Raw genomic sequence first — 10,990 nt, 5'->3', positions numbered from 1 at the left:
ATAGTCCAGTTGACCGACGCGGCGAAGGATTTTGTATAGCCCAAAATATCGACGCAGCAGCTTTTCACTTAGTCCACGGTGGCGAATTGGTGTCCAAACCCACACTTGGTCTCCTGGATTGTACTCTGCGTGGCGTCTTCGTAAGTTGTATCGTCGGGTGTCTGTGCGCTGTTGGTCTTTAATACGCAGCCGGGCGAGTCGTCGGGCTTCCTCTGCACGCTGCAGGTAGGCGGCGCCGTCAAAGTTGTCCTCGTTGGTTACGTGCGGCAGCATTGCGTCGAGCGTCGTCGTGGGCTCCCTGCCGTACACAAACTTGAACGCGGGGTCGCTCTGGTCGTCTCCTGTACTGCCGTGTTATACGCAAAGATCACGTACGGCAAGATGGCGTCCCAGGTCTTGTGTTCAGCGTCGACATACATGGCGATCATGTCCGCGATCGTTTTGTTCAGGCGCTCCGTAAGGCCATTGGTCTGGGGATGGTATGCAGTTGTTCGTCGATGGCTTGTATCACTGTATTCCAGGATGGATTGCGTCAACTCTGCCGTAAAAGCCGTTCCCCTGTCCGTGATGAGTACTTCTGCGGCGCCGTATCGCAAGAGAACTTGCTCGACAAAAAATTTGGCAACTTCTGCCGCGGTACCATTGGGCAGTGCTTTTGCTTCGGCGTAACGGGTAAGGTAGTCAGTGGCCACGATGATCCACTTGTTACCCATATGCATAGACGAAGCTGGAAAGGGGCCCAGGAGATCCATCCCAATTTGTTGAAAGGGCAGATCTGGGGGCGGAATTGGGTTTAGTAGTCCTGCTGGTCTGATTGGCGGCGTCTTGCGGCGTTGGCACTCACGACGTCTTCACGTAGTGGGCGACTTCGGCAGGCAGTCGCGGCCAGTAGTACTTCTCCTGGATTCGACGCAACGTGCGCATGGTAGAACAATGACCTTGACGTGCGTGCAAACCCGAGATGGCCTGCTGTTGGCTCGTCGTGCAACGCCTGCAGAATTTCTTGCCGGAGATTTTCAGGCACAAGAAGAAGCTGCGCGGTCCTGTTGGGTGCGAAGTTCTTAAAGAGGAGGTCATTGCTTAACGCGAATGATGATAAATGTCGCCTGAACACAGCAGGAGGGGAAGCGGTCTTTTCTTGTAAGTAATCGGCTTGCGCTTTCAGCTCAGGGTCTGATGTTGTTCTGCGAAACTGCTGGCGCTTACCGCTCCCAAAAAGGAGTCTTCATTGTCTTTTTTCGCCGGCGCATCAACGGGGGCTCGTGACAAGCAGTCTGCATTGGCGTGCTTGTGGCCTGACTTGTAGACGACTGTGGTGTCGAATTCTTGAAGACGTAGGCTCCATCGGGCAAGGCGGCCGGAGGGGTCCTTCAAATTTGCCAGCCAGCAGGGCGCGTGGTGATCGCTTACAACCTTGAATGGTCGTCTGTATATGTACGGGCGGAACGTTGAAGTGGCCCAGATGATCGCAAGGCACTCCTCGGTGGTCGAGTAATTCGCTTCGGCTTTCGAGAGGGACCTGCTAGCGTAGGCGATTACTTTCTCCTGTCCGGCATTCTTCTGAATGAGAACGGCGCCTAGGCCCAGACTGCTCGCGTCGGTATGTATCTCAGTCTCGGCGTTCTCATGGAAGTGGCATAGCACAGGAGGAGACTGTAGTCGGCGCTGAAGTTCCTCGAAGGCTTCCGCTTGCGGTGCTTCCCATTGAAATGGCACGTCTGCCTTTGTAAGCTGCGTCAAATGTTCGGCGAGGCGTGAAAAGTTCTTGATGAATCGTCGGTAATATGCGCACAGTCCGAGGAATCGGCGCACAGCTTTCTTGTCACCTGGCTGTCGAAACTGTGCGATCGCAGCTGTTTTTTGTGAGCAGGGGCGAACTCCTTCCTTGCTGACAATATGACCAAGAAACAACATCTCGTTGTAGGCGAAGTGACATTTCGCTGCTTTCAACATTAAATCTGAGGACTTGATTGCGTCAAGTACTGTTCGAAGCCTTCGCATATGGTCTTCAAAGTTTGAAGAGAACACAACGACGTCGTCCAAGTATACCAAACAAATCTGCCACTTTAAGCCCGCCAGGACAGTGCCCATTGCACGTTGAAATGTGGCTGGCGCGGAGCACAAGCCAAATGGCATTACCTTGATTTCGAAGAGGCCGTCCGGTGTTATGAACGCCGTCTTCTCGCGATCTCTTTCGTCGACCTCAATTTGCCAGTACCCGCTCTTCAGGTCCATCGACGAGAAGTACTTAGCGTTACAGAGCCGGTTCAGATTGTCATCGATGCGGGGAAGCGGGTAAACATCCTTATGCCATTCAAGCCGCGGTAATCAACGCAGAAGCGAAGTGTGCCGTCTTTCTTCTTCACCAAAACGACTGCTGCCGCCCAGGGGCTGTTGTATGGCTGCATCACATCATCAAGCAACATTTCCTCAACTTGATCGCGTATGGCCTGGTGTTCTCGCGGCGATACACGGTAGGGACTTTGACGTAGCGGTCGAGCGTTTTCGTCCGTGATGATGCGATGCTTTGCAACGGAGTTTGCCGCACCTTCGACGCTGAAGAAAAGCACTCGCTGTAGTTTTCAAGAAGAGTGCGAATCCGGTCTTGTCTGTCTCGGGGGAGCGCTGGGTTAATGTCGAAATTGAGCTGCTTGGCTCGGTTGGGTGCATCGTCTTCAAGTTGGCTGGGGAGGGCGAAGACTTCTCGGGTGTCCGCTAACTCGTCAAGGAAAGCAATCGTCATGTCCTTGTTCAGGTGCCGATATTCGTCGGTGAAGTTCGTGACGAGCACATCAGCTTGTCCATGATGGAAACGGACGATGCCTCTTGCGATGCCAAGTCCTCTATCCAGTAACAACTGAGTGTTTCCTTCGACATTAACCCCTTCCGTGATTTCGACTTCTGTTGTAACCACAGGGACGATGACACTTGATCGGGGCGGTACGGTCAATTCTCCGTCGTGGACGTTGAGAGCGACGTGATGCGTCGAAGCTCTCGTAGTAGGTATAGCTTTGTCGGTCGAGAGTTTGATGAGTTTGGATCGGAGGTCGATGATCGCTCGATGTTCGTTCAGAAAATCTATGCCCAGAATCACATCGTGGGAAAAGTGCTCTAGGAAGAAGAAGCTGGTAGGGTAGGTACGTCCATTTACTGTAACCCTTGCGGTGCATCGCCCGACGGCGTAATAAGGTTACCACCAGCGGTGCGGATTAGAGGGCCGTCCCAAGTGGTCGTCACTTTCTGGAGCTGGGCGGCGAAAGCTCCACTGATGTCAGAGTAGTCGGCACCGGTGTCCACTACGGCGGTAACCGTGCGTCCGTCGACAGCAACCTCAAGGTCGCTTGTTCGCGTCCTATTGCACGTTGGCTTCGGTGTTCGATCTCTGCTTCGTCTTCTGCTGAGGCCGCGGCCGGGGCACACCGTCGGAACGTCGCTGGGCGGCGATGTCAACTTGAAGTCTGGTCGTGATCTCGTCGACGTTGTCGTCTTGTGGATCGAAGATTTAATGGCTGCGTCATCGTCACTCATCGTCGGCGATGGAGGATCTTCGTGTTTTCGCCGTGAAGCAACCGCACCTCCAAAGGTTGCTCTGTTTAGTTCCCCGGCTTGGGGACCTTCCGCGCACACTCTCATCGTAGTTACAGCCTGGCGACGCATAGCGGGCTCTGTACGGTGATGGAGACCTGAACCGACGGCTTGGCGGCGCAATATCCCCGCTACGCAGATAGTTGTCGATTTCTTGCCGTCGTTCACCTGGACATGGTCGTGGAGCATCGACTGCAAATCCGTGGAGACCGATTCGTCGGTACGGGCAGTGGCGCAGAATGTGGCCGTCCTCACCGCAGTGGAAGCATAATGGCCGGTTGTTCGCTGTCCTCGAGGCGTCGCACTTCCTGGCGCTTGGGGGTCGTTGTTAGGCTTGGCGGGCGGGGGTCAAGGGGCGGCTTTCAGGAACAGGACAGTAGCGTTGAGGGCTTGGAAAGTCATCACGTCGGGGCGCAGGGCGACGTAATTAGTTCATCGCTGTTGCCTCTTGTGCTGAAACTGTCGCAGCCGTCGCTTTAGGAATGCCCAGCGCCTGCTGAACTTCTTCACGAACGACGTCCGCGAACGTCGCCCCCTGGGGTTGTTGCGATGGTGGCAGCAATCGGCGGAGCTCTTCTCGCACGATCTCCCGGATGAGGTCCCGAAGGTTCTCTCCGCTTGCAGATGCGCTGGGGTAGTGGCTTGAGTAGTCCGGTTGAAGTGGTCGCTCGTAGTGAGGCATCCGGGTGTCCAACGTCTTCTCGATGGTCGATGCTTCACTTTCGAATTCGTCCACAGCTTTCGGCGGGTTCCGGACAAGCCCTGCAAAAAGCGACTCTTTAACGTCTCGCATTAAAAATTTCACTCTCTCACATTTGGTCGTAGACCAGAACGGGCTCGTTTGAGAGTTGAAGTCTTGATTGGAGGAGGGCCTGAGCTCTTTCTTTTCGAACAGAGCTTGCAAAGGTCATCAAAAACTCTGCTTTGAATATCTCCCAATCCCTTAAAGAGGTCCCGTAATTTTCGAACGAAACTCGGGCATGTCCTTGAAATTCAACAAGGTTGACGACTGGGCAAGTTGGTAAGGGTTCATATTTAACCAGCCAAAGGACGAGACACAGGGAAGAAGAGGACAGGACAAGGCTGGACTAGCAACTGAATGCTTATTGAAAGGAAGAAAACAACGAAGCCTCCTTCCGAAAAGCACGCGCACAACCCAACCGGTGGAATGGCAGGAAATTGAGAAGATGAAGAAAATTCAATGCCAATTCAAAGCCAAGGCCTAACTAAAGACTTTTCTAATAGAGCGAATTCCTTACAATGAAGGCTAACCGATGACTTAGCCACACACTTGTCCTCAGCCTTAGCAATGTAATATGCTTCAACCAACTCTCGACAGAATTGTTTACCATTGCTGTAAACTACACCCGTATTACTGAAATCAGGCGCACAAAGAGACGGGTCATCCTCCGACTTACACTCTCGGGATTGCACATGTAGCGCCAGATTAGAACTCGCCTTCCCTGCCAGAGAATTAGAGTGCTCCGTCAGGCGCACATTTAGACATCTGCCTGTCTGCCCGTAGTAGCACTGGCCACAATTGAGCGGAATGCGATAAACCACATTCTTTCTGCAGGTGGTGAACCTTTTCTTATGTGACACTGCACAACGAAAACTATCACGAGCTACATTGTCGAGCCCCTTTCTAACTCTGGCGCACAAGCCTCCTATCTTGTTTCTCGCTGTAAATACAACGTCAACGTTGTACCTTGCCGCCAATTTCTTGAGTCGGTGTGGTACGCCATGGAGGTAAGGTATGGCAGCCACCTTCTTTCGCCGCGTCGCCACACAGAGGAGCTGCGATCGACCGAGAAGATGGCACCGGTGCACTTTCTCCGGTTTGCTTGGCGCGCACCTCGACGCTGTAGTATATGTCATATTGTCCGGCCACAGAAGCCGACAACCTCAGCACGCCTGCCAAACATGCACAGTTGGTTCTCGTGGCTGCAGCACTGAATGCCTGCGGTTCGCTGTCCCGTTCCCGCCTGACTCAGCGGGTCCTGTCAAATATATTTGTGGAGACCCGACAATGAGTGTGTCTATGATTCATCTCCACAAATTTATTTGACAGAACCCACTGAGCCAGGCGGGAACGGGACAGCGAACTGCCGGCATTCAGTCCTGCAGCCACGAAGAAACAACTGCGCGTGCTTGGCAGTCGTTTTTTGCGGTCGTACCACGATGGCATCCTACAACACCACATATGCAGGCTAGTTCAAAGAGTGGGTTGAGATCAGTTGCCTGTGTGGCAGTCGACGGCGGCACACATGTTGCAGCGCTAGTTGACTAACCGCAGAAGCCAAGAAAGATGTCCCTCCCACTTTGTTGATAGTAAAAATAGGGGCGAGGCTGGGAGGCGCTTGTTGCAGGGTGGGGGCTGAAATCCTAGCAGCAGAGGTGTAAGGGGTCGATGGATATGCATGCGCTCTTTGGGTCACTTTCCGAGCACCCATCTGTGGCCGACTTCCACTCGCCCCCGGGCAGGAGTCGGGAAGGGGTGCACAGAGTGACTCAGGTGGTTAGGGTAGGAACCATTCCAACCGAAACATAGGAAAAGGAGGAAAGCAGGCTCGTCAGAAAACCCCAACTTTGCTGTCGCGTTCGAAGATGCGGGGCAGCAGTTTGTTCTCGCCCTCCTAAACTGCGTCGCACCGTTTTCTTAAAGAGTGTTACGAGCTGGTACACTGATGACCGTGTAGTACGCCGACCGCATGCCCATTGCCCGGAGGCAGCATTTTTGGAAGCTCAGGCGGATCGATCAAAGGACAAACGCTGTCACGTGGTGACGGGCCACTTGGTGGCTTACGTTACTATGCACCAAAGTAACATTGCTCCCGCCAGGTCACGTGGCCTTGACCTTATTATGGTCACGGGCCACTTGGTGGCCTACATGACTATGCCCCAGTCACATGGCAACCACCAGGCTTAACAAAGAGGTTCGACTTCTAAATCTTCTTCAAGGTGAAAACCGTGCTCACGTGACCTCGCCTTTGATCACAGGCCACTTGGTCAACTTGGTGGCCTACGTGATTATGCCCCCGTCACGTGGCGACCACCAGGTCACGTGACCTTGACCGTGTTCACGGGCCACTTGGTGGCCTACAAGATTATGCCCCAATGTCACATGGCGACCACCAGGTCACGTGACCTTGACAGTGGTCACGGGCTACTGTAGCCTACGTGACAACGCCCCAAAGGCACATGGCGACCACCAGGCTTAACACAGAAGTTTGACCTTAGATCTCCCTCAATGTGAAAACCGTGAATAACCGACGACTCGAACTACCTGGTGTACCTGTTCGCGAGTAATTTAAGAATGGAATTCATTACCAGGTTCCTGTTATACCCCCTCGTGATCGCTTGTTTGGAGACTCTCAATCATTGCTGATGATCCAGGTCTTAAGATGTATATTTTTTTGTGAAGTGCATAAAGAAAATGTTTTTCAGCGCATGCCGATTTTTATATATCGATAATAATATAACTGTTATGCTTGTTGCTTTCATGGGACTGACAGCACAATTTTGTATATATATTTTTTAATAACGTTGTTTATTGCCTCAGGGCATAATGGAATATGTAAAGAAATTAAAGGGGGTATTAAATGAAAGAAGAATGGTTCGCTGTTTTAATAAAGTTCAAGAGAGAGCGATGATAAGGCCCTTGCGTCCATGCATGAAGATGAGTTGTTCGGCGGAAGGCCCACTGCCGTCAGGTGCCGAATTCTCGTCGGCTTCAGTGCCGGGCAGACCCACAAGTGGTGAATATCTGCCTCGTGACTTGCAGACAGGACATCCTGGACGTTGATATAAATATCGATATTGAGGCCATGTTCGTGTCACAGCAGGTGTGAGGGCAACCCCGACCTGGATCCTCCGTAGCGCGACCTCCTCAGCGCGGGTAAGACCACTGGGGAGGGTTACCGCACACGATGGGACAAGAGCGCGTGTGCGGCGCCGGAGGTGCTCCTTTCTTGTGAGAAGCAGAGTGGCATCATCCATAGTGAGGAAGCGTGTCACTGATGAAGGTAGAGTCGCCTGGCGGGTCGCAGAATCTGGAGAGGTTTGCGAATTGAGTAGGTCACGTGGGACCCACTCAATTCGAATGGTTTGCGAGATGCGAGCTGCCAGACGATGTATATTCTGGCAGATTTCTGGACTGCGACTGAAGCGTCGGAGCAGACGTATTGCTTGTGGGCGTCGGTGCGGATGACAATTTTGGCTGTAGGTAGAAAGGCCATGACGGAGAGAGAGCGAAGAGCCTCTTGGACAGCAACCAGCTCAGCACAGAAAGGAGTGTCTGCAAATTGATATCTGGATGTGCTAGTAAGCGCCGGCTTACAAGGTCAATGAATCGCAGTTGTCGTTTCACATCCGTCAATGCTGGCATCTACATATACAATTATTGAGCCTTGGGGCAGCTTGGTGTCTTGCTCTGCGATCCTTTCACGAAGGGATGATGCCGCATAAGAAGTCGTTGGTCTATGAAGGTCAGTAGGTTTGTTTTCGCTATTTTTGTTCGCCCATTCCTGACAGCATATTAAACAAACAAAAAAACTTGTGTTGATCCTTTTTATGTAGTCTATTGTAGCGCTACCACGTGCTCATGACAGGACAAAACCATTTTCCTAGGGTAAAAAATATTTTATTCAATTCAGTATAAACACTCAGTAAGAATTTTCAACATGTAGCCAAAATAATATGCTTCAAGTTTCGGGACATACTCAGAAAGGAAGTCATCATCCCTGTCGACACTCACGGTAATGCTGCGTACATTTGAGTAAACTACAGAAATGCAAGTTGCAAATTCAATATGTACAGCATGAGCATAATTTGTGTGTAGTATGGGTGTTTTTTTTTTTTTTTTTTAAAAAACAAGGCAGCCGTTGACATACTGAATGTATGGCACAAAACTCGTTTGGGCGTCTCTCATAGCCTAAGTCGCTTTGGGACGTTAAACCCCACAAACCAACCAACCAAAACTCGTTTGCTTTTCATGATCAATGGGACAGCTGTCTCTCAATGAAAACGGACACTTGATTTCTACAAGCTGCAGTGTGCCCCGAGCCCAGAAAATGCCGTCAGGACTGCAGCTCAGCCATGGCTGTTGTGGGTGTATAATGAGGCCAACCTGCGAAAAGAATGAGTCACGAAACAACTCGAACGAGATATATGCGTTACCTCATGAATGGGAGCTCCGATAGCCATCGCAAGCTCCGCTCTTGCTTCGTCCTGAGTCTTTTTCCCTGGAAGGTATGGAAATTCACATCTTTATAAGTAGGCGCAAGATTGCGTGAATTTACGGCATTTACGCCAGATGAATCCCGAAGAAAGTAATAATAGTGGTGAGCTGTTATCTGTTGCAAAACCAACCAAAAAATGAAGGGAAAAGATGTGACAGCCATTGTATTTGTTATCGGATACCGAAGCAGCTGCAACTGCAGCCAGCGGAACTAAAGAGGCTAGCGGCAACGCAGAAAATAAAAAGGGGAACAGCGAAAAAGGACTGGAGTATGCGTATGTGATAATAATAATAGTAATGGTACAATGGCCTAATCGTAAAATATGTTCATTGCATATTTTGATGCCTGCACTTACCATACAATGTGGCTGCAGTTCAAAAGCCTCGCGCTTTCATTAAACTCTCGGCCAAGACGTCGAACTTCGATTGCCTTGTTTTCACCCTGTCTGCCGCTGAGCTTGTGATTCTGAAGCCCACCTAGTAATGAATCATATATTAGCTGTCGCAGCCATAAAAAAGCACCATTCAAAGTTCAAATTAATAGATTGGCGAACCTTGTTTGTGCCGCCTGAGCCCTGGTCATGAGGGATCTCGACGATTTCTTCAGTTTTTGGTCCCGAATTTCTTGTAGAACTCCCGTTCTTTTTTGAGACAAGACAATACGTCACGCCTTTTTAGTTTCAAGGGGCACATACTTGTAATTTCTAGCACGGTGTGCAGTTGCCGCTCGCCACATAACTTCTCAGAAGTACCATATCCTCTTCGTCCACTACCCTGCTTATCATACAAGATAGTGCAGCACTGCATTATTTTTCGATTTGGCACCTTCCTTCTTCATTAAGTATGTCCGCAAATGCACAGTTCACTCCACTAATTACGGAACTCATAGACATTGGACATAGCAGCTGAAGGATGGGGACAGGCATGGGCCGACCTGGAGAACAGACAGAAACGTTATTTGAATGCGGCTGCGTCACGATCTCCACGAATCGAATCCCATGCAATATCCGCTCCACTTACTTTCGAAAAGCACTTTCACAGATTTTTTTGGTGTCCAACGTTGAACGCGATGATGGTCTGCGCCACGCACAAGGCAAGTCCGTCCACAAGTCGTGCCTATGGCTGTTGACACACACCGCCAGTGCTGCTGCGTGCTTGCACCAACCCCGGCACCCGGCTTTGCAGATGCAACTGGCATCCGTGATATTGCGTGGGTTTGCCGACAACTACATACAACAAAACCGAATTACATATCTGAACAGACGCCGAAAGAGAATAAAACTCACCACCAAGCTAACGTCGTAGAAGGCGCTTTTGATTTGGGCAGCAAGATATCAGAACTCTGCACTCTGAAGTTCCTCGCGCACTCTGCACACGTGCTTGGCTTCGTACAGTTTGTGCCCGTGCACCAAGCATTTATACTCAACGTTCTTGATCTTCCGAAATCTACGGAACAGCACGCGCTGCGGAGCTTGCTCAGCCATGCCAGCTTTTTTCGCCCACCGCTCTGTCGCAAGTCACCACTCACTTTGACGCACCGAGTAGAAAATAAAACTACGGCAGAACTGCCGAGCGACGAAAAAGAACGCAGCGCCCGACGCCTTAGGGCACATCTCAGATGCAACCTGTGCTCGTCCCTTCCTGTGGAAGAGAGCCTTTCCATTGACCGACGGTGCCCAGCTGAGCTCGGCTCTCGCTTCTGGGGGGTCTGCCCTATGCAATCTACACATACGTTGCCCCCGAGGGGAAAAGCCAGTGCTACGCATTACACGCTGGTTTAAAGTGCCATATTGCCCGGCTTCCAAATTCCTACTTAAAAAAAAAAAAAAAAAAACTCAGAGCCGTTAGCAGAAGCGCTCGCGCGGCGGCCTTCTACCGTGACGGCTAGAACGGGTAGCGGCTTTCTTCGCTCTGCTTTCGGTTTATTTTGCAACACACACACACACACATGGTACATGCCTCTCTTATTAACGCGCGTGGCACGAGGCAAGAAATGATCGAAAAAAGTTTCGTTCTAACAAGTTTGTTACCGAGAAGCGCAGACTTCGCGTTCACTCCGACGAGCAGACATACCACATACGGATGCGCCGGTGGCAGGTGGCGCCACTTGTTCCGGAGCAGTGGCGCCTCCATACTAGCGCACTAGGCCCATACGGGCGCAGTCAC

General features: G+C 51.2%; 1 long non-coding RNA gene across 1 annotated transcript; it reads right to left on the bottom strand.

Moving 5' to 3' along the window:
* Positions 1-8,222: 8,222 nt before the first annotated feature.
* On the bottom strand, positions 8,223-10,532 carry LOC146206422 (uncharacterized). Its single transcript, XR_014703263.1, has 4 exons — positions 9,379-10,532; positions 9,181-9,301; positions 8,764-8,828; positions 8,223-8,713 (listed from the first exon to the last, which is right to left on the bottom strand). It is a non-coding gene; the product is annotated as an uncharacterized LOC146206422 (long non-coding RNA).
* Between the last annotated feature and the right edge of the window lie 458 nt (positions 10,533-10,990).

This window comes from Amblyomma maculatum, chromosome 1 (assembly GCF_055883805.1).
Source record: "Amblyomma maculatum isolate TAMU_Amacu chromosome 1, ASM5588380v1, whole genome shotgun sequence".
NCBI classification, from domain to species: domain Eukaryota; kingdom Metazoa; phylum Arthropoda; class Arachnida; order Ixodida; family Ixodidae; genus Amblyomma; species Amblyomma maculatum.
Note: the sequence above shows the minus strand (reverse complement) of the source record. Positions and strands in the feature narration are given on the sequence as shown.